The 26,300-nt window shown below is 43.8% G+C and overlaps 1 protein-coding gene across 4 annotated transcripts in view; it reads right to left on the bottom strand.

Moving 5' to 3' along the window:
• FAM81A (family with sequence similarity 81 member A) overlaps positions 1–14,137 on the bottom strand; it is a 69,438-nt gene extending 55,301 nt beyond the window's left edge. For 2 of the 4 annotated variants that reach the window (XM_045202106.3, XM_045202108.3), the window contains exon 1: positions 13,971–14,137. The gene's annotated coding sequence lies outside the window, so the exon portion shown is untranslated. Of the gene's footprint in view, positions 1–13,666; positions 13,933–13,970 lie in introns of those variants that run through there. The other 2 variants (XM_045202105.3, XM_024568361.4) reach the window with 2 other exon arrangements.
• Between the last annotated feature and the right edge of the window lie 12,163 nt (positions 14,138–26,300).

The following is a 26,300-nucleotide window of genomic DNA, read 5'->3' as shown; positions in this document are numbered from 1 at the left end:
GTCTCTAAACCCGTGACACTGAAATGTGGTATCTGTCATGGTGGGCAGACTCTTACATGACCTCCACCTTCTGGAGTTTACACCTTGTTAATCCTCTCCCCTTTGAGCTAGGTGTGACCTGTGAGTTACTCTTGTTTTTTTTGTTTTTCCGGGTTTTTTTTTTTATCCTCACTTGACATGTTTTCATTGTTTTTTAGAGAGAGTAAGAGAGAAGGGGAAACATCGATGCAAGACAGAAGCATCGACTGGTTGCCTCTGATACGTGCCCAGACCAGGGATCATACATGCCTGAACAGGGGACCAAACCTGCAACCTAGGTATGTACCCTCTCCAGGAATCAAACCCACAACCTTTCAGTTACAGGACAACACTCCAGCCAATGCAGCCACACGGGCTGGGGCTCTGTGACTTACTCTTAAACAACAGAACACAGCAGAGACCGGCCAAGTGGCAGTCATCTGTACTCAGTTGGCAGTTGGAGTCAGCTGGGATTTTGATGCCAAGTCACATAGGGTATAGTTCTGCTTACTAGAAATATTTTAAATTTATTTTGATGTTTATTTATTTTGTAATCTAACTTGTAAGTCATTTAATGGATTTCTAAATGATTGTCTTGCTTAGAAAAACATTTCAAAAGAATATTGAAGACAGAGTAAGAACTTTAATAAATCTTTTTTTTTTCTTTCTAATAACAGTGGCTCTGTCCTGGCCAGGCGAAGCAAATGATAAAATAAATCTAATATGTCACAAGAGACACTGGTTCATTCCATCAGGTTGGTAAAAAGGAAGAGCGGCAAGACCACGTACTGACGGGAACATATGTGGGACAACGGGAACACCAGATGGGAAAGTGAATCCGCACCACCACGGCGGGTGGCAATCTTCACTATCTAGAAAAGCTAAAGGTGCACAAATCCCATGACCCGATAATTCCAGTGCTAAGGAGTCCCCTCAAACCTTCTCAAACTTGTTACAAGGAGACACAAGAATACTTAAGGCAGCACTGCTTCCAAGAGCAAGAAAGTGGGCTAGGGAGGGCTGAACACCCATCATTAAGCAAATGGATGAATAAACCATGATATATTCATGCAATGAAAGAACAAACAGTTGTGGAAATAAATAAATTAGAATTGCAAGTCCCAATGTGAATGAATCTCAAGATATACTAAGTAAAAAGCAAGTTAAAGAAGGATATGGACACTATGATGGCATTTTATAAAGGTTTAAAGTATGCTAATAATATGCCAAATCGGTAACATTTAAAGATGAGTATGAAAATGACATACACCAAATCAGAGTACAATTTATCTCTGAGCGGGAGATCGACAGGATCATACAGAGGGATACAGGGGGCTTCAACTAAATGTGTATTTTACTTCTTCAGTTAATTTTTCATTATATCATTTAAAAAGAAAGGGAAATAAACTGCTGCCTCTTACCCCACCTTAAAAAACACATATATATCAAATCTAACTTTATATATATATATATCCCTAGCCAGGTGGCTCAGCTGGTTGGAGCATTATTCCATACATACACCAAAAGGTTGCAAGTTTAATCCCCAGTCTGGTTGCACACAGGAAGCAACTGATTGATGTCTCTCCCTCTCTCTCTCTCCCTCCCTCTCTCTCTTTCCCTCTCTCTCTCCCACTTTCTCCCTCTCTCTCTCTCCCTCTCTCTCTATCCCTCCCTCCCTCTCTCTCTCCCCTCCCCTGTCTCTGTCTCTGTCTCCCCCTTCCTCTCTAAGATCAATAAGCATATCCTTGGGTGAGGATTTAAAAAAAACAAATATGTAAAGACCATGAGCCCTAGTGCAGTTGGTCACATTGTCAGTCTCTCGAGGGCATGCACAGAACTCGAACTTGCCTGAGACATTCTGGGGACAACGAAATCAGAATTATAGGGCACTTGTAACTAATCTTCATTGAATCCTTACCCTGAAAGCATTTTATCCATACTTAACATGTGATCTTATCTAGATGTTAATATTTCTATAAATGGCTATTGGTTAAATGTCCAATGATAAAAAAAGTAGTTAATAAAACATGGCACATTCACTCAAAAGAATATCAATAGCTATTTCAAATAATGGTTACAAAGGCTATGAAGTAACACAGAAAATATTTACATGCTAACTGTAATGTTAAGGTTTTTTAAAAGAACAAGATTTGAAAAGAGAGTTATAGTACCATATAGAACCATAATCAGAGTCTGGAAACCAGAACTTTGCTCCATGAAACCACAATTTAGGTCGTGCAAACATTTTAACTTAGGAATTTAAAAGAACCCGATAATATTTTAAGTTCCTTCCTTGTCATGCCCTGTCCTCTTCCTTCTCCTCCTCCTCCTTCCCCCCAAGGTAAGGAGATTACTGGAACCTGGACCAGCAGAGATAGGTGGAGAGGTCAAGGTCGGGACAAGACAACCACTGCACCTCTGGTATGCACAGGTTTTCCTCCCCTCTCCTATCTGACCCATCCCTGGGCCCTCCCTCTCTTTCATGCTGCTCCCCCGCCCCTGTGCCAGACTGGAGGAATTGCTCTGTGGTGTGAATAAGCTGGTGTCTGGGTAACATCATTTGTTTTCAGTACTAGGAGGAGGAAGAGGGCTGTGCAACCGAGGCCAGGGACTAATTCCAGAATCAAAGTATCCAGATTGACAAGAAGGTCAAAGCAGGACCACTGGTAGTAGCAGGAGTTTCCCATAAATTAACCACAGGGCTCAGATTGGGGGATCGTTGCCAAATTGTGTGCAGTGAAAGTGAAAAAGTACAAATAAGCACACCCTGTCTCCTTAGTAGACACTTCCCGCCCTGGCGAGAGAGGCTCAGTTGGTTGGGCAGGTCCCACAAACTGAAAGGGTGTCGGTTTGACTCCAGTCAGGGCACGGGCCTGGGTGGCCTGTTCGATCCCCAGTTGGGGTGCGTAGGGAAGGCAACCAATGGATGTTTCTCTTACATCAATGTTCCTCTCCCTCTGTTTCTCCCTTCTTTCCCCTCTCTCTAAAATCAAAACTAAAAATAAAATGAATAGACAGCTCCCCTCTCCCTACACCTGGTCAGAATTTTGGAGAATAAATGAGCAAGAAATGCACTGGGCTAACACGGGGCTAGCATATTTGGGGATGTAGATGCACTATAGTTGCAAGGTGGATCTGGGGGAAATTTGGATAAGTCATCAAATGAGGGAACATTATAAGGCCTTGCACGGCCTCTAAGCTGCTGGGCATCCTCACACCAAAATGTCCTTTCTTGAATACTTCAGGTCAATGGCAAATGAAGCTTACCAGACACACCTTGACAATTGTTTCTATCATACATTCCTCTAGCAATCCAGGATTCCCTCCCATCCTGGGGAGAGTGTGGCAAGGGGTCCAGTGCTACAAGTACTATTAAATACTTTTTTAAACAGTGGATAGAAATGAATCAAAGTAAATAGTGGCAATGGATACATTTTTATTCTACTTCTCCTAATTTTCAAAATACTTTAATAAAGTATGCTATTTCACAATAACAAAAATTTAAATAAAAACTTCTTGAATGAAAGAAGAGCCAATAAGAAAAAAAATACAGAAATTGCCCATTTACAGCTATCAAAACCAAGAGGCAATCCTAATGCTGGGTTTAAAAGATGATATGACTCAGTTAAAATAAGTTTGCAGAGAAATTTTTTTTTACTGTGGTTAAAAACACATACATGTTGTATTAACTAACTTCATGGTTATAATAATTTCACATACCTATACTAAATCAACATGCTGTACACCTTAAACTTATATAATGTTATATGTCAATTATATCTCAATAAACTCAAAAAAATTATGCCTCAATAAAGCTGGGGAGCCTGGCCGGGTAGCTCAGTTGGTTCGACCATCATCCCAATAGGCCAAGATCGCAGGTTTCATTCCCTCTCAAGGAACATACAAAAATCAACCAAAATGCATAAGTAAGTGGAACAACAAATTGATGTTATTTTCCTCTCTCCTTTCCTCTCTCTCTAAAATCAATTTCTAAAATTTTTTAAAATAAGATTTAAAAAATAAATAAAAATAAAGCTGGGGAAAAACATGCCATAAAATTTACCACCTTACACACTTTAAGCATACAGCACAGTAGTGTTAACCACATGTACATTGTTCTGCAACAGAGTTCTAGAACTTTTTCATCTTCCCAAAGTGAAACTGTATCCATTGAACAACTGACTCCCAGTTTGCTGCGAATTCTTACTCATCCCCTTAAGCACATAATGACGCTCGAGCCCAGTACCCTTAGTGAAGCCCTGGATTGCCCAGCTATCAGGGAATCAGGCATCGTGTGCAGGCCCAGGGGCTCGGGCTGTCGTCAGGGCAAGCCGCCGGCACGACACACCCTCAGCTGGAGGTTCCAGGGACAGTGCGGATCCCTCTCTAGGGTCCCGTGGCACCTATTTCTAATGCCTTCTGTGAAAATGACCTTGATTCCTCTTTGCACGACTTGTTTTCTTTCTCCTCCACTCTGTCACACTCACCAGAGGAATTCTGCTGAATGAAGAAAGGTGAGGGTGGCTGGATTACTCACCCATAAAAAAAAGAAAGAAAGAAACGAACTTCAAAATACTCCAAAGAATGACATCGGCCTTCCAGCCAGTGCAGGGATTACTGCATGACTGATGGGAGCTGGCAAATCAGCAACACACACTCGGCCTCTGTCCAGCCCAGACTGAGTCACGGATGGGCTGGAATCATCCAGACCCCTGGAACCCAACAGCCAACTGGTGTTGTTCCGACTTACTCTAGAATGATTTTAACGTTAAGAGAACCCCTGCAAAAACAGATTGGTCTTTGTTCCCATCTATTAATAACATATTTGGAAATGCTATTTAAATCTTCTATTGTTATTTGAACTTTTCATGGATGATGTCTCTGAACTGAGCTGCCTTGGGGCCACAGGGACCATGGACCCTGTGACTCTGTGACCCCCGTGTAACCCAGCACAGTCTCTTCACAGACGCTCCCAAATATTTGTTCATTTGCTTGTTTTTCTAATTTGGTAGGGCCCATTATTTTAATTATGGAGTTGCTCTGCTCAAAAGACATATCGATGGCTGACTCAGGGCCCTTCCAGCTGCGAGCTTGGCAGACTGCTTCAGGTCGCCCTGCGCGGGCACTCTCTCTCTCTCTCTCTCTCTCTCACACACACACACACACGCACACACACGCACACACGCACACGCACGCACCAAGAGAGAGAAGTGTCTTAACATTACTGTGAGGGTGTATTATTATGATCAACAGCTATATCTGGCAACTTCTCTTTCCAGCATTAGAGAAGACACATTGCTAAATGTTAAAAAGGGAATTTGCCGAATGCAACAGCTAGAACAGAAAAAGTAGTATTACAAGCTGGTGTAAACGCTCTATCTACTAAACTACTGATACTTGCAGATGCACCAAGGATCACATAGAGGAAGGGAGGCACGATTTTGTACACTCATGCTGACAGACTGCTGATTGTGACTTTTGGGTTCTGCTCTATATGAATTTCTAACTGAAAAGCTAAGGATTTGGGTTGGGAAGAAAGACCCAGCCTCCAGTCTCTGCCCTTTTTCTCATACGCAGTAGGAGGGGCTGGACTTGTCTGCTGAACACGGGCTATGAGAGACTCCTTATTTAGAGTAGCAGCTTGAGTTCAATGCATTAATTTTATAACTATTTTAGAGGGAGCAGGGGAGGCCTGCTGAGCCCTTCCAGAGATAATTAAAAATGGGGGAAAAAGAAATCTGAAATAAACAAAAACAAGCTGAACACACCAGGGGTTTCTGAATAACATCTTCCCGGTTAAACAATTTTAAGAATTCCATAATGCGAAAGCAGCCCCCACATACTCTCTCCCACATAAACACGCTTTTTATCTAAGCCCCACTCAGCTACGCAGCAGAATCTCTTGCCTTTACTCCTGCAGTCACTCTGTCCAGAGAAGATTTTATCTGCACAAAGCATTCTGAGGAGGGGAAAACGCTGACCGTCGTTATAATAACCTTGACAACTCACCACCCTCAAATCTGATTTCTGATCTCAAATGCCAATTTTGCCTAAACAGAGACTGAAACATTCAGGCCTTTTGATATTTGTCAGCCAGCATATTCCCAGTAAACAAATACACCATTTTATCATCACTGATAACTCCATTTTTAAAATACCAAGAATGATTAAGCCCTGGGGGTGGAGGAAAATGGACAAAGACCACCGAGTCATAAAAAGTGTTTTATCTTCTTTCACCTGCTTTCATGTTAAAAACACATGACACGTAGCCACATCTAATAAGTCAAAAAATAAGATAGTCAATATAAGCAGAGGAGGGAAGTAGAAGAGATATGAAGAGAAAGGAACAGGCAGAAAGAGTGAGGGGAAGGAGAGGAGAAGGTTTGCAGGAGGGTGGAGGAAGGAAAGGTGACTGCTGGCAGGCAGGGAGTCGGCCAGACCAGGACGAGGAGAGAGACAGGAGGCTGGAGAGCGCAGAGGGAGGATGTGAGCCTGAGAAACAGCTTCTCACACATTCAGCTGCTCACTTGGGAAGTGAAGAAATAGACGGGCCATTTTTAATATGCTATGTTAGATTTCTCTACTCTTTTTAAAAATACAATAGATGCTTACAACGTGAAAATACCTTTCTGAATCACCCATCATTTTGCTAAAAGGCCCTAGTTTTTATTATATTTTATTGATTATGCTATTACAGTTGTCCTGGTTCTTCGCCCTTGGCCCCCCTCCAGCCAGCATCTCCCACTCCCTCAGACAATCCCCATACCTTTGCTCATGTCCATGGGTCATACATATAAGTTCTTTGGCTACTCCATTTCCTATACTGTACTTCACATCCCCATGGCTATTCTGTAACTACCTATTTGTACTTCTTAATCCCCTCACCTCTTCACCCATTGTCCCCAACCCTCTCCCATCTGGCAGCCATCAAAATGCTCTCTGTGTCCATGATTCTGTCTTGATTCTTCATGTTTGCTTAGTTTGCTTTTTAGATTCAATTGTTGATAGATATGTATTTGTTGTCATTTTATTGTTCATAGGTTTGATCTTCTTTTTCTTAAATAAGTCCCTTTAACATTTCATATGATACCGGTTTGGTGATGATGGACTACTCTAGTTTTTTCTTGTCTGGGAAGCTCTTTCTCTGCCCTTCAATTCTAAATGACATCATTGCTGGTTGGAGCAATCATGGCTGTACGTCCCTGCTTTTCATGACTTTGAATATTTCTTGCCAGTCCCTTCTGGCCTGAGAAGTTTCTTTTGGAAATGAGCTAACAGTCTTATGGGAACTCCCCTGTAGCTAACTAACTGCTTTTCTCTTGTTGCTTTTAATATTCTCTCTTCATCTTTAACCTTTGGCATTTTAATTATGATGTGTCTTGGAATGGGCCTCTTTGCATCCATCATAATCGGGACTCTCTGTGCCTCTTGGACTTGCATGCCTATTTTCTTCACCAAATTAGGGAAGTTTTATTTCACTATTTTTTCCAAATAGATTTCCAGTTTCTTGCTCTTTCTCTTTTCCTTCTGGTACCCCTATGATGCGAATATTGGACCTCTTCAAGTTGTCCAAGAGTCTGCTTATACTATCCTCATTTTTTTGGATTCTTTTTTCTTCTTGTTATTGGTTACTTGCTTCCTTATGTTCCAAATCATTGATTTGATTCTTGGCTTCATCTACTGTACTGTTGTTTCTCTGTAACTTGTTCTTTATTTCAATTAGTGCATCCTTCATTTCTGACTGAACATTTTTTATGCTGCTGAGGTCCTCACTAAGTTCCTTGAGCATCCTTATAATCAGTGTTTTGAACTCTGCATCTGACAGATTGCTTATGTCCATTTCATTTAGCTCTTTTTCTGGAGTTTTGATCTGTTCTTTCATTTGGGCCATGTTTCTTTGTCTCCTCAATTTGGCAGCCTCCCTGTGTTTTTTTCTATGTATTAGATAGAGCTGCTTTGACTCTGTGTCTTGTAGTGTGGTCTAATGTAGTAGGTGTCCTGGAGGGTCCAGTGGCACAGACTCCCCTATTACCCAAGCTGGGGACTAGAGGTGTACCCTTCGTTGGGCCAAGTACACCCTCCTCTTGTAGTTGAGCCTTGGTTGTTGTTGGCAAACCAATGGGAGGGATTTACCCAGGCCAGTCAGTTGAAAGGACTGGCTGTGACAACTGACCACCAACCTCCGCCCTCCATGGAGGATCAGCTGTGCAAGGGCAGGGTGGTGCTGCTCCAGTGCAGTCTGTAGCTGTCCACTGGGTGCACTGGCTCTGGGGTTTCCCAGGTGGTGCAGGCCAAGGTCAGCCCCCACCTGTGTTTTGCCCAGGGCCACCCTGCCTAAGCTATAAAACAGTCTGAGATGGCTGCTATTTGTGCTGAGCTTGGAGATTCCCAGGAGAAGCCAAACTCTGAATCTAGGCTGGCTGCTGCTAGTGCTGGGCCTGGGGCTCACTGAAGCCAAAGTTTGCTTGTTTGAGAGGATTTAGGAAGTTGTGAAGCACGAGCCAAGACCAGCCATTCATATGGAAAAGCATGTTGGGTTGGTAAAAGGCCCTATTTTGAATTACCATTCTCTCTTCCTCCTTCCTTTGGAGGAAGGCATGCGTCTCACACCCACCATCACGTACCAGGTGCTAGCAGCCAACTCTGTGGTCATCCTGTGCATTCACTCAATGATTTTAATCAAGGAATTTAGTCTAGTCAACAAATACTCATTGAGCCTCTTACAGGGCTGAACTAGATACTGCCCCCGCACTCAGGAGTTTCAATTCAATAGGGAAATAAAACAGGCCACAGTGAAACCTGGAGAGGTTGGTACCTGCTTATGAGAGGTACAAACCTGGCACTGCCTCTGGACGGAAGGCAGGGGCAGTCTGAACTAGGCCATCAGAAAAAGCCTTGGAGGAGCAGGTGTCTGAGCTGGATATTCAAAGGGGTGGGTTAGGTAAATGCAGGGCAGATGCGAAAGAATGGAGGGAAGACCAAGCAGAGGAGGTACTAATGAAAATTACTGAGTACATGGGTTCCTATCGGTAAGCAGTGACAGACAAGGCTAGGATGGTCACTGGGATTGTGCTCAGAGGCATTGACTTCTCAACAGTCTGAAACAGGAGGGAGACAGTAGGACTGGAAAGGAAGGGACATTGTGAGTGAGGTTGGGCAAGGGGCACAATAGCTCAACACTCAATGACCAGCTAGATGGGGGAGTATGAAGAAGAGGAGAAAAGTGACCGAGATAACCCAGGTGACCTAGAGAAGAAGGATAGCATGAAAATCATTAAGGACGCACTTGAAGGACACAGTGTCTCCCCTGTAGAATGCCTCTCTAATAATGGATAACCTGGTTCTATTGTGAGAAAATACGAGAAAAACGCAGGCTGACGGGTGCTCTACCAAATAATCTGCCCGTACCCTTCCCAAGTGTCAAGGTCATGAACGACAAAGAACAACTGAGGAAGCGCTATATAACAGGAAACTAGAGAGGCACAACAACTAGCACAGCACAAGATCCTGGACGGCATCCTGGAGCAGGAAGAGACTTTAAAAAAATATTTATCCCCCTTTTGCTATAAAAGACATTATTATGACTATTGGTAACACTTAAAGTCTGTAGATTAGATATTTGTACAGAATCAATGTTCATTTCTTGATTTTGGATGCTTGGTCCTTAATCGTTTAGAACACTTACACCAAAGTATTTGAAGCGGGGAGGTAAAGGGGAGCGTGTCCACAACGAGCTCTGAAACGGTTCGGGAACAATTACAAGAACATGTGCATGTGTGTACGCAGCGCGCGTGTGTGTGTGGAGAGAAGGAATGTGAGAAAAGGATAATGCAAGTGTGATAAATAGTTAATATTTTTAGAGTCTGGACAAAAGGTATATGGGAATTGTTTAAATTATTCTTGCAACTCTTTTGCAAATTGGAATTATTTCAAAATAAAAGTTAAAAAGGAAAACTGATTGAAGAAGTTTGAACTGAAGGATGAAGAGCTCTTTAGAGACAAAATAGGCTTGTGGGTAGCAGATTCTGAACGGAATTTGGGAGAGGGCAGAGCCAGATATGTAGATGTGACAGTATCTGGGAGGCCTGAGTAAAACCCGGTGAAAGGCAGGGCATATCACCAGAATTCCGTTCTCAGTTCTGCTCCTTCACACCTGATGACTCACTTAAGTTGCTCTCATTTCTCTCTGCCTCAGTTTCTCCAACTCCATTACAGGATGAAGAGACTATCTGTCTCGCAGGTGGAGTGGGGATTGAAGTACATAGCAGAGGTCAGCCACAGTGCCCAGTGTGACACCCTGTGATTAAGTGCTCATGAACAACTAATGCCAGCGGAGAGGAAAGGAAGAGACAAACTTCCCCAGGATCCCACCTACTCCCACGTTCAGAAGTCAGGAGGACAAAGGGGATCAATGAGGTCTGAGCTGCACCTGGAGAACCAGACAGAAAAAGAGAGAGGGTCGGGAGGAAGGTGACTGCTGGCAGCAGACACAGGGGCAGCAATCAAGGTGGGGACTGGCCTCAGCTCTGCAACCAGGACCCCTCCCCTGGAGCCCTACAAGAAAGCAGCTTCAACAGAAAAGTGAGGGTGAAGACAGAGAAGCAGGTGGGTGGTCCAAGGAGGGAGGCCGAGGGCAGCTGACCACAGGGGCAGAACTGGCTGCCCGCTCGGTAGCCCTCAGCCCCATGTGACTACTTAGACTGAGTTCGAATTAATTTAAAATTGACAAAAGTCAGACATTCAGTTCCTCAGTCACACTAGCCACATTTCATGTGCTTGGTAGTCACATGTGGCTAGTGACTCCCACATTGGACAGCACAGATACAAAACGTTTGCATCATCGCAGAAAGTTCTACTGGACAGAGCTGGGACTTTGGCATAATTTCTCTTATTAGGAGAACGATGACTTGAACGAATGGGGGAGCAGGGTGGGGAGGGACTGAAGAAACTGAAGAAAGGGAGTAGCAAATGGAGCAAGTGTCCAAAAGAGTCAAGAAGGAAGGGAAGAACTCCAGAGACTGGAGGGTGTGGAGTGTATGTGGGTTAATTTTGGGAGGGGAGTAAGAGACACTTTCTTCTTTGGAGAAAGAAAATAAAGAAGAACAGAACGGATGGAGAAAAATGCGTGGGGTAGTGAGGAGAGTATACGGGGAACTTATACCGAAGTAGAGGGCAGTAAACCCGGACGCAGACATCCTTAATCTTGTCAACGAAAAAAGGCTACCTCCTGAAAGGAAACTGACGAGAAGTTGAAGGAATGGAAAAGTCTGTCATAACCTCTAAAAAATGCAGTCCAGGGTGAATTACAAAAATGATTTTTTTTCATACAAAAGCAAGACTTAGGTGAAATTAGAGTAGAGCCGGCATAAATTTGGAATGGAATCAGTCTGAAGGTCTTTGTGACTTTCTCCTAGATGACCTGGCAGGCTGGGAGAAGAAAAAGCAGACCATGAGGGTGAGTTTGGATTGAGGACTGGAATATGAGAAGTCCAACGTGTTAAGACAAAAGATTCTGGGATTGCAGACAGAACTGAAATGGCTGGCAACATATAAGCACCACGTGGAGACATGGAGCCATGAAGGGAGTGAACAGCTAGCAATTCAAGGACCAGAGTCCTCAGTGATGGTTGAAACTCAGTTCAGTAGGTGGAGGAAAATCGGCTAACCAGGCTGAAATCCAAGTTGAAGTCCAGATCTTAAAGGTGGAAAAAGTTCCCAAGACTAAACAAGATGTGAGGGAAGTGGAAACTAAAGTCATGAGAGCTGATGTTGAGGACCTTGAGGAACTTCAAGGTCAATGAACTAATATAGGCTCAACATAACCCCAAAGTCACTGGCAAAAGACAAGATAGAAAAGAGAACCAAGCTGGTCGCTCGTTTGTTACTTTTTCGTAGCATCAGGTGAAGTGAGTCCCAAACCTGGGTGTACATCAGCGTCACCTGGGGAACTTTTTTCTCTCCTCATCTTCCCTCCTCTTCCTTCTTCTTTTGGGGTTTGTTTTTAAAATAAGGATTCATAGGTCTTGGCACCTTGATGATTCTAATTTGGTATGTTTAGGGCAGTCTACAGAGCCACATTTCTTAAACTGCTCCAGGAGACTCCGAGGAACCCCTAGGTGTGGCAAGCCCTGATCCTAAAGGCAGGGAGAATGGTGTGGAGCTCAAAGAGACAGCATGATCTAAGAGTAGACGTCGTGGGTGGCGGCCTCACGCTTTGGAGGTGGCACCGAGAAGCAAGGGGAAGCCAATCCATACTCCAGCACGAAGGGAGAGGGCTCTGGTGTTCTCGTGCTCGGGCAAAGACTGGAGGTGGGCTCTGCCTCAGAAAAATAAAAATACAGGAGTATGGCTGAAGGTGTAAGAAACAAGAGACTGAAAGGCAGGTTGGAGACACAGGTTAGTGAGAGAGGGGAGGCTGAATAATTCATGAGGGTCCCCAGTGTCATGAGGTGTGATTCATTAAGGGTTTGTAAGTTTAGTGGTTGAATTCCTGGGCAGTAAAAATTTTTCTGTCTGGATGCTATCAGATTTCTAACATGTAAACCATTAAAGATTATTAAACCCTCAGGTAAACAAGCTTGCAAAAGCTTATTCATTAACACTGAAAATGTTGTCTGTCCAACCCACATTTTTATACAGATGAAATCACACTGGAATGACTCAAGGATAGCCTTGGAGCAGAAAGCCAGAAGGGGCAACCCCAGGGGCCCTGAGAGGGACTAGGGATTTCCTCCCTTCCCTCTCCTTGGAAGAGGGAAATGTATAAACTGAGAATATAGAAAGGCACCTGGGTGTCTTTTTAGTGCCAGCCAATGCCAAAAATAGAAGAGGTAATAGAGCCTACTGGGTCTCAGGAGCACCCTACATACACGCACACTCCGTGCAAGGGCCCTGAAGGCTGAGACAAGTGCAAATCCTAGGGATGGTTCTCAATAAAGAATATATTTACTTTCACAAACCCAACCGTTATTTAAGAGCAAGCTGCAAATGTTTGCCCCTGCTTCTGACAGAGCGGCATTTCTGTGGATTCAAATTACTCCAGCATTATTTCTGGTTACTCCCATGAAATAATTTCTAACGCTGATATACACAGGCAATAAGATAAGGGTGTGATCGCAGCCAGGAGCTCCCGCGCACCACACACACGCGCACACACAAAACCTCATGCATATTGAAGAAATGACTCACTTAATTTGCTGCTGCCTGCCACTACTGGGTTTTGATTTTACCTGTTCAAATACAAAGTTTCCTGTTAGATGAACTACAGGAAAGAACTCAGGAGTATTAACCCTGATTTTGTTTACGACTTTAGAGCACCCAAAAGGTTTTAACCTGGGCATCTTGAGAAGCCACTCTCTGGACCACTCACTGCTTTCTCTCCATAATCTTCCACAAAACTATAACATTTCTTGCCACTTGAGAGCCAATTAATAGAACCCTTATACTATGTACATGGTTAAGCCTTGTCTATCCTGTACCTGCAGAGCCAGTACTTTGGGGCCCTTTTCCATCTCATAGTATAATGGCACAACAGCACTGTGGAACTGCAAAGAACTCAAGCCTCTCCTTTCGACGGCGGTGGGAGACAGGGTGGGGGGTTGACCTGTCCAAGGTCACTCAGCTCTGAGCAGTAGAAGGGCTGACTTACCACTACCCCCTGGCAAAATCCGCACCACTCCGGCTCCTCCAAACAGTCCCTCGGGGCTTCTGTTGGTTTGCTAGCTTGCAACCTCTCCCCAGCCCCCGCAAAAATGCAATGCCAGTTGCGCTCGGTGCCCAACTTCATTCCTGCGCGTCAGCAGGCAGTTAACCCTCTCGCCAGCAGCATGTCACATGGGCCACGCGCGTTTCTCTGTGTTTCCCCAAGCCTATCTCCCCGAGGGCTGCCCCAAGGTCAACGGCAGTCCCAGAGAGCTCGGACCGCAGGATGCCCAGTCGGGCGCGGCACTCACCCTCGCGCGGGGCGGGCGCGCCGCGGCTCCCCAGGTCCTCGCGGGCGCGGCTGGGTGCGGTGGCAGCTGGCGAGGACTGTACGGGGTGCCCGGCTGCGGGCCCGCGCCGCGGGGAGCGCAGTCCAATCAGCGCGCGCCTGCCGCCTGGCCCGGCGCGCGGCCCGGCCGAGTTCGCGGCTCCCCTGGGGAGCGAGCCGCCGCGCGCCGCCCGAGCAGCTTCCAGGCGCGTTGCCTGGACGCGGTTGCCGTGGCAGCCGGAGCTGGAGGCTTTCCCCGCGCGCCCGCGCCCAGCCGGGCGGCGCCGCCCCTCCTCCCGCAGCGTTCCCACACCCAAAATAGCCTCTTCTCGTAGCTGCTGTTTCCCACTGATCTCTCGTCCCAGCGGCCCGGAGTTGGCGGGCGGGGATTTCGCTTATCGGAAAAAAAAATTCTGTTGTAGGGCTGGGTGATGAGAAGGGAGAGGTGTTGAAATGGTGCCCGATTAAAATAATAGCCGTGGTGGTTTTACTGTAATTCTCTTCGGAGATCTGACATCCCTTATTTACGAAACCTCTTCCCCGCCACCCCCCACAAAACGTTATTTATTTTCACTCACCCTTCCAAATTGGGAGAAATTTTCTTAGGCCACCGTCTGGGAAACAGCTCAGCGTCGACGCCCCACAAGTGCAGGTGAACTAGCCCTCGCGGCCGCCAAGTGTCGTTTGATGAAACACCTTGATAACCGCCTCGGGGACCAAGAATTGTGCCTCCCTGCAACAGACACGACGCAGGAAAGAACTGCTACCACCCCTCTTTCTCACATCCCCTCCTTCTCCCTTCCGCTTCATCCCCCCTCCCAGGGCGTCCTAACTCTTTCCACCTGCCTCTCCATTTGGAATCTAAGCAGGGTGCACACGCCGATCCACTCACAATTTTGCTTCCTCTCAGTGGGCGGGATCTAATTTGAGCAGAGCTGGGGACCCCCGTTTTGCCCGCCCAAGGCCTCTGGTTCATACGTCTTTCGTGTTGCTAGTATTTACCCAGTGTAGGTTTTCCTGTCTGTCTCCCCCACCAGCCTGAGCCCCCTCCGCCCAGGGGAAGGAGCGTGACATGGTAGAGTTGTGGAGTCAGGCGGAGCTGTTTTGGAATCCTCTCTCCAGCAGTTATTACTGTGTGGGCTTGGGTATTCTACGGCTGTTTGCACACCTACAAAACGAGATCATACTCCCCCCTACAAAAGGTTCATGCGTCCCTAACATTCCTTCAGTCAACAATATATATTGGATGCCTGACAAAGGCTAGAAACTGTGCCCAGCTCTAAGCTGAGCCACACTGATGACGAAGAAAAAGACACTGCTCTCTCCTCTCATAGAGCCTGCAGCCTGAGACACATGAATCAGGGAATGACAGACGCACGCAAAACTGCCATTGTGCTAAGGAGTTCGTGACTCCGAGACCCCTGCTGTGCAGATGGGACCTAACGGCATCCCTTTAGCACGGTGATTAATTATTCTTTCCTTTTCTGGCTCAGCTTCCCACGGCCTGTCACGTGGTATTCGCTCAGTAAACATACATACATTGAATTGAATCCTGTGTCATGGTGACAGCAGTATCGCTCAGTTTCCCTGTAAGTTGATGAAAATATACTTACTTTTGCCACTGAAAATATGTTTGAAACCTATGTAACTTGCTTCGGTGTCTGGAAGGGTGTGCAGGTGTTACCGTAAAGTGACCATTCAAACACAGAGCCCATCATCAAGTCCCGAGAAAAGCTCAAATATTTCTTGCCTGTCCCCAATCAGGTTGCTTTCCAGTGTGTAGGTTGTGCGTCTCAGACGGGCACAAGAAAGACCCCTGTCTCCTTTCCCCTCTGCTCACCACTCTCTCCCCAGGTCTCAGTCCATCCCTGCCGCTCCCCCTTGCGTCAGAACGTCAAGGCACCCGTTCCTGGCTTCTTAGGAGGGCGACAGTGGATCAGATCCTTATATTCCTCCGAGTAGAGCATTGCCAAAACCGTATACACCCTCCTGCTACTTCTGCCGGCCTTCAAAGTATAACTTTGATGCTTTACTTGCCTTAAGACTCCAACGCCCTCAAGGGTAAGGAAGGACAGGAGCTGGGAGGTGAGGGGCCACTGTCACCTATACGCACCCTTCTATGGAGGTTGACTTTAATTTCCCTCTCAAAAAACCATACCAATTTATGTAAGTAAAACTCACAATTAAAAAAAAGGTTCATGAACAAGAAGACTCACAATAGTAGCTCTTTCAAGCTGAATTCCTCAGTAGGAATCCTGAAGCTTCACGCGAGCCTTGTATCCAACCCCTGACTTCCCGCTTCTGAATTTTGTTCCCTTTTCGGGTAATTTGTTTTGAATCTGAGAGGAGGAAATTTAGTGCACAATGATTTCAGCCTATGGTTTTTCCAACGCTTACAGTATTCCTGTAGAATAAATTTCAACGAGCAGTTTTTCTGGAATCATTTGATAATGACTCACTACAGGAAGTGGATTTTTTTGTATACTTTAATTTAAAAGCTATGATTTTCTGGGGGCGGCAGTTAGGGGGTGGAGGGATCAAGCAAAAAGGAAAAAGCACTCATGGACATGGACAACAGTGTGGGGATTGTGGGAGGTGGGGGTATAAGGAGAACAGATGGTAATGGAAAAACATAATCAAAAATAAAATACTAAATAAATAAATAAAAGCTATGATTTATCACAAATTATTTTATACTAGCAAAGTTTACAAAAAACAATTCATCAAAGAGAGCAGTTTTATAAACCTGATGCTGCTATACTATTCACCAACCAGGCATTAAATGCAAATAACCGGTGCCGCACATTTGCTCGATACTGAGGAGGATTTTTTTTAAGTGATTTACTGCACAGCTGAGTGGTGGTCCTCCCGGTGACTCAGGACAACCACTAGTCATGAAGATATGATGTACAGGGAATCTATGAGGTCAGCAACCAGGCTTGTATACAGGTCAAAAGTGGTATTTGCCCTGGCTGGTGTGGCTCAGTGGATTGAGGGCGGGACTGTGAAACAAAGCATCACTGGTTCTATTCCCTGTAAGGGCTCATGCCTACGTTGTGGGCCAGGTTCCCAGTGCGGGGCGCGTGAGAGGCAACCACCCATTGGTGTTTCTCACCCCCTCGTCTTCCCTTCCTCTCTCTAAAAATAAATGGATAAAATCTTTTTAAAAAGATTTAGTGTGATCTTCCAAAGTAATCAGATAAAGAATCTTTATTTTGAAATATTCAGAGTCAAAAGCGTTTTAGGATTTGAGCATCTCCTTAAATAATGAGACTGGAGCAAGTTCTTTATGAGTGCATGCTTGCCAGCAAAAAGTATATGGAGTGATATATACATATTTTAAAATCCTAATTAATAGGCAACACATATTTTGCACTTAAAATAAAATTAATATTATGCAGTTGCTCTGAAATGAGAAATATCAAGTATTTCTCTTTGTTTCCCCTCCAACATTTGGATACAGTTTAATCATTTTCATGCACATATAACAGATTTCCCAAAGCAATGTGAATGAGCGGTAGGATTTTCTATCAAAACCTGGAGCTCCACGTAGTCATGTAGTAGGATACCATCACTACACACTCAGGAAATAGCTTTCTCTTCCTCTTAGAACAATAAATTTGACACTTTTCTTTTTCCTTGGAAGGATCCATGCTGTGAATTCCTGGAAACCATTGGTATGTGCTGAGGCAAGTCACTTAACCTCTCTTTGACTCAGTTTTATCTGTAAAAATGGGGATAATATAGTGTCTACCTCCTTGTGTCCTAATAAAAATCAAAGGCACCAATTCATGTAAAAAGGCTTCAAGTAGCACTTTAGTTACTATTTTCATGTTATTTATTATCTAATATCATAAAAATGTTATTACTTTCTCCCAAGACCCAATCAGAAGCATGGAGGTCTAATTAGTATTGGCTCAACTATTTTATCTTGTTTATGGAACAAAACTTGGTAATTCATCTGGTTGGCTCATTCCTCACACTATTACTGATGTTGCCTGTCTTGGAACAATTCTAACTATCCTGGTATCAGCCACACCCCAAAACCATCTCTTTCAAAACCACCTCCTAGTCAACGTATGTATACTTCCTGATTTCCTGGAGCATTTTGGCTGCATGTACCACAAATGATAAGAACACTCTTCTCCAAGAACAGTGAGTGAGATTGTCACAGCATGGCTTCTGCCTTATTTATCTGAATCGTTCCTGCCCCACCTATATGACTCAACCAATTAAGTAAACACTTTGGCCCTTAAAAAGGGAAAGGCTTACGTATTCGGTGCCGTGGGTAGAAATGATATCACTGGCCCCACCTCCTTCCTCCCACTGCCAGGTGAAGTCATTCCTCTCACAGTGAACATCTCTGAGGATGAATGTAGCCAGTGATGACTATGGAATCAATGACCACCGCCACCAGACAATTATCTGGCCCCTGCTTTTAGTTGTTTGGTTTATTGTCATGAACAATAAGATTTCAAAGCATCACCAGCATAAGGAAGACTTCCACTTCCCTCGTCTCGCCACACCTAACCTGGGTTCTTACCCTCTAAGATTCTTTCCTCCATCAATCTACCCTGATCTCAGCATCAGGAGCAGATGTGGCCCCGTTCCTGATAAGTATCTCTGCTCAAGTCTCTTACATCACAAGGTGGGGCGCAGCTTTTCCTGGCACATTTTCTTCCAAATCCAGTCAGAACAGTGAGCAACCAATAATATTGGTTCAACTATTTTATTTTACACATGGAGACACAACTTGGTAATTCCAGTGCTTAAAAGTCAGAACACCTTTTTTGGTTAGGTCTCAGTGACAAATACAAAATTATTGCCAATTCATTTTAAGTTTAAAACCCAAGCATACCCAGTATCTAAACCTTAACATAATCAGTTAGACATTTTTTTTTCCCCAAGGAAGAGCCTGCCCTTTTTCCAAGGGGAGAAAATAATATTGGTATTGTACTGAGAATGAGAATGAGAATGTAAACCAAAAAGAAATAAACATGGGTCCAGAAAGTGGAAGTCCACTCCAGGGTAATAGCAAAGGGCATTCTTAGGAACATGATAAAAGGAAACCCAACACTGATCTCCACAGGTCTCATGGAGAGTGACCAGTGTAGACTGAAGCAAAAAGTAGAGCACCACAGTGAGGATCTTCTCGAGAAAGGGGGAGGAGAGGAGAGGAGAGGAGAGGAGAGGAGAGGAGAGGAGAGGAGAGGAGACACAGATTACCCACATGTTTGACCATAGTGAGGGGAATTATAGTTCATTCAGAAAGTTTGCAGATGACTCAGTGAGAGGTATGAAACAAACTAAGCAATAGCCAAAAGAGGCAATTATCAATGCCAAGAATAAAAAATTGTACAATCATACTCGACTCAGCTATGAACAACAGACATAATGTAAACATTAATCAAATATTGTTATGTTGTAATGTTGAGAAGATTGGGGAGAATAGGTCTGTGTCGCAGAAGGTAGACTGAAGCATCCAAGAGCGCTAAGTCCTCATGTTCCACGGTAGGAAGACAACAGATAATGCCTAACAGCGAAAGATCAGGAATATCAGTGTACGCACATTTGACTTCATAAACTAAGTACATGTGTTTCTTTGATGCAATAAGTTACCAGAAAAACCCAGAGTTATGAGGAAAAAAATCACCTGAGGAAAAAATCCTCAGGTTATTTATTTAAGGCTCTTATTACTGCCTTTCTTCCTAGAGCACAATTTTTGCATTTCTATTTTGGGCACATTTAAAATGTGTGGTTAGCAAACCACAATTCTTCCACTTGAGAATGGCATTATGAAACCTTTCTAGAGGACTGAAGACACTAATTTAAAAACTAATTTTGTTCAAAAGAACATAAAACCAGTGGTTGCACATTAAATTGTTCCAAATATATTTTAATAAATGTCTGACAAAAAAAATCAGTATATGGCTTCTCCTTTCAGTTTTAGCTTGTTACAAATAGAACAGTCGAGGTAAAGTGTATCAATACAAAATATCTGCAGATATGTGGCACATCTATTTAAGGTGTGAAGTGTGTAATGCAACTATAATAATGTTTTAGAGCAAGAAAAAACTTTTAAAACATCCATTTCAGTTAGGTTTTTATGAGCATTATTGTCTAAGGAAAAACTACCCAGTTTCCCCTTCCACCTATGTTTTTCTTTCCTGTGAGTCTTTCTTTTTTTATTCACACTGAGCACTCACTGCTGACACTTCCAGTCACCCAGTGTGTGGAGGGTTTTCCCGACACTAAGCAATTTCTCCATGACATCAGCTGGCTGTTCTATAATTTATCTTAATTCTGATACTACCTACCTGGAGACAGTGTCAGATCCCACAGGTTAAGGACTCAGTCCCACAAGACTGGCCCCACGCCACTTCAGACGCCAATCACAGGTCCATTGTCGCCTGTGCTTCGAACCAATGTAAATCAGAGGTTCCCATGACCCTCTCCTTGGGTTTGATAAACTTGCTAGGTCAGCTCACAGAATTCAAGGAAAGAGTTTAATTGTGTTTATTGGTTTATTGTAGAAGGATATATCAAAGGAAACAGACGAACACCCAGATGGAAGAGATGTGTAGGGCAAGACGTGTGGACGGTGCACGGAGCTTCAGTGACCTCTCCAGGTGCACCATCCTCCCAGCAGCCCCACTTGGGACCCATCCAGAAGCTCTATGAACCCCATTCTTTTGCGGTTTTCATGGGGGTTTCATGGCGCAGGCATGGACATTCATTTGCTCCATTTTCAAACCTCCTCCCTTCTCAAAAGAGTGGGAGTTGGGGCTGAAAATTCCAAGCTTCTAATTATGGCTTGTTCTTTCTGGTGACCAGCCCTCATCCTGGAGCACACCCAGAGTCACCTCATTAGACCAAGATACTCCTATCGCCCAGGAAATTACAAGGGTTTCAGGAGCTGTGTAGCAGGAATTGGGGTCAAAGACCAAATATATTAGAACAAAATACGCCACTAGAATTTTTATCGCTTCAGAAATCACAAGGATTTTAGGAACTCTATGCCAGGAACCAAGGACAGAGACCAATGTATACTTCCTATTATCTCACAATTATAAATAACAAAAGCCAGGTGATATTTTTACGTAACATATGTATTATATGACTTATCATGTAATAGAAGAACTCCAGGATTCAGAGTCAAAAGATTTGGGTTCAAATTTTGTGTTCATCTCTTACTAACTGGATGATTCAGGGCAAGTTATTTAGGGTTTTTTTTTTTTCTTTTTTGAGCCTAAATTCCCCCATCTGTTGAGCACCTAGACTGTGTCAGGCACTATCTTCAGCATGAGGGGTACAGGTGTTAATATAGTCTATGCCCTCATGGAACTTATGTTTTAAGTGGGGAAGATAAACAAGTAAGCAAAGCAATTTTAGATAGTAATGAGGATCATGGAGAAAACAAAAAAAAATGCCATATGACAGTGACTGATGCAGAGCTTGGTGGGTAGTTCAGAAAGGATGAACTTCTCCATGAAATTCTCTAAGAAGGGGATGTTGGACTGGTTCCTGGGTGATCTAAAGTCAGCTATGTAAAAATCTAGGAGAAATGAATTACAGGCAGAAGGAATAGCCAGTAAAGAAGGGGCTTGGCATACTCGTATATGGGGATAAAAAAGAAGGCTGGTGTGGTAGAGCTTAGAATGAGTGGGAAAGTGCTCGGACCAGTGTGGCTCAGTTGGTTGGGCATCATCCTGAAGAGTGAAAGGTCACTGGTTCAATTGCTGTTCAAGGCACATGCCTGGGTTTTGGGTTTGTTCCCCAGTCAGGACATGCATGAGTGGCAATGGATCAATACTTCTCAACCTTTCTCTATCACATCGATGTTTCTCTCCCTCTCCGTCTCCCTCCTTTCCCCTCTCTCTAAAAATAAGTAAATAAGTAAAATTTATAGAATGAGAGGGAGAGAGGGGAACCAGATGAATGTAGAGGGCAGTGTATGTAAGAGCTTGAAAGCCACAGTAATCATCTTGGTTTTATCTGAGATGAGAACCAAAGGAGAGTTTTAAGCAGGAGAGTAACCTGATCTGACTTGCTCTGGTGACTGTTTTCAGAATAAATTATAGGAGGGCATAAGAAAAAGCAGACAAACTAGATTTAAGGCTACTTACTGTAGTAGGGAGTACAACGAATGGCTTGGATTACAATGGTTACGGAGGGGCAGAGGTAGATAAAAGTCAACTGATTTTGGATAGAATGTAAAGGTAGTTTTCAGCCAACTTGTCATGAGTTAGTTAGGGGTGGAGAAAAGAGAAATCAAGGTGGTGGCCATTATCGTTATTTTAATCTGAGCACCTGGGTAGGTTATGATGCCATTTATGAGATGGAGAACTCTGTGGAAAGAGCAAGTTTAGGGGCACGAATCAAGAACTCAATTTTAGACAAGTGAAGTAGGAAATGCCTGTTAAACCTCTAGGAAGAAATATCAAGGTGGCCGCTGAAACTATGCACGTAAAGTTTAAGGGAGGGTCTGAACAGATGTCATTTGATTGGCATTAGCTTATAGGAGGAACACTTAAAGCCATAGAACTGGACGAAATCATCTAGGGAAGACATGCAGATGGGGAATTGCATGGATCCCAGAACTAAGCCCTGGGCAGAGAGGGAGGAACCAGATGCCTGGAATCAGAACCAAGAACCAGGGAAGGAGATTGAGAAGGAGGAGCCTGGGTAGTTGAAAGGGAGCATGAGGAGAGGGTGACAACAGTTAGAAGGTGAAAGAGTAGTTTCAAGGAAAGTGTTGACCCAATGGTCAACTGAGTCCAAGGTTGCTGAAAAGTTTCAGAAGTTAAGGCCTAAAAAGTAAGTGATGGATTTGGCAACTGGAGGTCATTAGTGACCTTTAAACAACTCTTTCAGTGACCATACACAATGCAGCAAAGGGGAGCAGAAAAATGGGAAGAGAGACAGAAAGGTATGATGCAGAAGCAAGAGAGGTTTTGTTTTGTCTTGTTTTTTTTTTTAATGTTGTTTTTGTTTTTTAATAGAAGACATTAGAGCCGGTTTCTTTTTTGCTAGTAGTGATCCAGTAAAGGAAGAGCAATCTGTGATGCAAGAGAAAGGACATAATAGTTACAAATAGGGATTTAAAATTCTGGCAGACAATTAAATACAAGTCCCTTATACTATATGAAAAAGTTCCAGCAAGAACTCCTTAATTTTGAACAGTTTGGTGAAGATTTCTGGTGTTTTGTTAGCTTCTTCTTATTCTTTCTTCTATGTATTTAATCTTGAGTTCCCATATATCCAATTTTTTGCTTGCTGAGAGTTTAGCGTAATTCATACTGTGTCCACACGAAGCATTATTTTGTTGTGATTAAGAGGTCAAGTCCTGATAGAGAACCAAGATGGCGGCGTAGGTAGACACACTGCGCCTCCTCGCACAACCAGAACTGACAGAGAATGGAACAGCAAGGGGGACCAACACCAAGGAAATAGAAAATAAACATTCATCCAGACTGGTAGGAGGGGCGGAGACGGGCACCGGGGTGGAGAGGACTCGCGTGGCTGTGGCGGGACTGAGACTGGCGGAGTGTGGGACAAATGGCGCAGGCAGTCTGAGCACTAGCAGACCCTGCGGCCCCACATTTGCACAGATAAACCGAGAGGGCCGGACTCAGAGTGGCGGAGAACGGGGCAGGCTGAGCAGGGGGTAGCACCCTGCAACCCCACATTCGAACAGAGATAAACCGGGCGAACTGTGGGGAGCGAAGCAGACCGCGCAATCCAGGGCTCCAGCTCAGGGAAATAAAGCCTCAAACCTCTGATTGAAAACGCCCGTGGGGGTTGGGGCGGCAGCAGGAGAGACTCCCAGCCTCACAGGAGAGGTTGTTGGAGAGACCCACAGGGGCCTAGAGTGTGCACAGGCCCACTTACTCGGGAACCAGCACCAGAGTGGCCCAGTTTGATTGTGGGTAGCGGAGTGAAAGATTGAAAGCCGGAGGAGAGTGAGGCGGGCGCCATTGCTCCCACTCGGCCCCGCCCCCACGTACAGCGTCACAGCGCAGCGACCAGCGTTACCCCGCCCCGGTGAACACCTAAGGCTCCGCCCCTTAAAGTAACAGATGCGCCAAGACAGACAAACAAAAAAAAAAATGGCCCAAATGACAGAACACTTCAAAGCTCCTGAAAAAATACAACTAAGCGACGAAGAGATAGCCAACCTATCGGATGCACAGTTCAAAGCACTGGTTATCAATATGCTCACAGACTTGGTTGAATCTATTCGAAAAACAGATGAAAAAATGAAGCCTATGCTAAGAGAAACAAAGGAAAATGTACAGGGAACCAATAGTGATGAGAAGGAAACTGGGACTCAAATCAATGGTATGGACCAGAAGGAAGAAAGGAACATCCAACCAGAAAAGAATGAAGAAACAAGAACTTGGAAAAATGAGAGGCTTAGGAACCTCCCGGACGCCTTGAAACATTCCAACATCCGAATTATAGGGGTGCCAGAAGGAGAAGAGGAAGAACAAAAAATTGAAAACTTAATTGAACAAATAATGAAGGAGAACTTCCCTAATCTGGCAAAGGAAATAGACTTCCGGGAAGTCCAGGAAGCTCAGAGAGTCCCAAAGAAGCTGGACCCAAGGAGGAACACACCAAGGCACATCATCATTACATTACCCAAGATTAAACGCAAGGACCTACATCCAAGATTACTGTATCCAGCAAAGCTATCATTTAGAATGGAAGGGAAGATAAAGTGCTTCTCAGATAAGGTCAAGTTAAAGAAGCTCATCATCACCAAGCCCTTATTATATGAAATGTTAAAGGGAGTTACCTAAGAAAAAGAAGATCAAAAATAGGAACAGTAAAAATGACAGCAAACCCACAGTTATTAACGACCACACATAAAACAAAAACGAGAGCAAACTAGGCAAACAACTAGAACATGAGGGTTGCCAATAGGGGAGTGGGAGGGGGAGAGGGGGGGAAAGGTACAGAGAATAAGTAGCATAGATGATAGGTGGAAAATAGACAGGGGGAGGGTAAAAATAGTGTAGGAAATGTAGAAGCCAAAGAACTTATAAGTATGACCTATGGACATGAACTATAGGGGGGGAATGTGGGAGGGAGGGGGGTGGGCAGGATGGAGTGGAGTGGGGGGGAAATGGGACAACTGTAATAGCATAATCAATAAATATATTAAAAAATAAAATTTAAAAAAAAAAAAAAAAAAAAAGAGGTCAAGTCCTGGAGTCAGACTGCCTTGGATTAAGCCTCAGCTCTGCTACTTGATAGCTATGTGGCCTTGGGCAGTTAATTAAATTCTATGAGCTTCAGTGTTCTTTTCTGTTAAAAGTTATTAATAATAGTTATTTCATTAGGTTGCTCTGAGGCTTAAATAGGAAAATATATGTAAAGTGTCTGCCATATAGTAGGTATTTCATGAATAATAGCTGACATTATCATTGCTATTATCATTACTGCACAGGCAAATACAAAACAAAGTGAAAAGTATTCATATAGTTAAGAGATTTACAATTTTAAGACTCAATAAATTACGTAGTAAATACAATAAGTAACAAAAATTTCTTCTGAATCACCCAAGTAATCTTTGCTTTCATACAGCTTTCAAAAGGTATGCTCTAAATGGGTTTTTTTGGAACTAGATACAGGTGGTGGTTGTACAACAATGTGTCTGTACTAAATGCCACTGAATTGTACACTTTTAAACAGTTGATTTCATTTTATGTAAATCTTATGCAAATTTTATGAAGTACATTAACACTTACTATGTGCCTCTGCCTTATTTTGTTTCTGAAGATATGGTCAGAAAGAACATCGCATTAAAGCAGAGATGAGAGATAGATAGAGAGTTGAATGGTTTGGAAAAATCCGTCCCCACAAAAAGAGCTTAGAAGATTCAATACTTTTTTGTAGGCAAGACTAAAGGCTCCAACTATTGGCCAGCAATAGAGAAAAGTCCAAGTAGGGCACATTTACAAGCAAGAATTTAGATGGATGTTTTAGGCAAAGAGAACAAATTCAAGAGACCATTATGCGAGGAAAGCAGACTTGGGAGAAGCCGTAAGCAGCACCAGGGAGAGCTCCCAGGCAATAGACATTTCCTAGTATACCTTAAGAAGCTACCATCCTTCCAACTCTGAAATTCAGGGGCTCTTTCTCTTTGAAACTAAGGTTCCTGTTCTAAAAGATAGCAGAGGTATATAATCACAGCTTGCCTTACATGATCTATCAGTGTCTACATGATGAAACGAATGACAAGTTCTTGGACAGGATGGTGGTCCCACATTAAAGCATTCCAGGGGACAGACAAGCTTTGCCCCAC

The sequence above is a fragment of the Desmodus rotundus genome, chromosome 7, assembly GCF_022682495.2.
Source record: "Desmodus rotundus isolate HL8 chromosome 7, HLdesRot8A.1, whole genome shotgun sequence".
Taxonomy (NCBI): Eukaryota; Metazoa; Chordata; class Mammalia; order Chiroptera; family Phyllostomidae; genus Desmodus; species Desmodus rotundus.
This window is presented reverse-complemented; position numbering and strand designations above follow the sequence as displayed.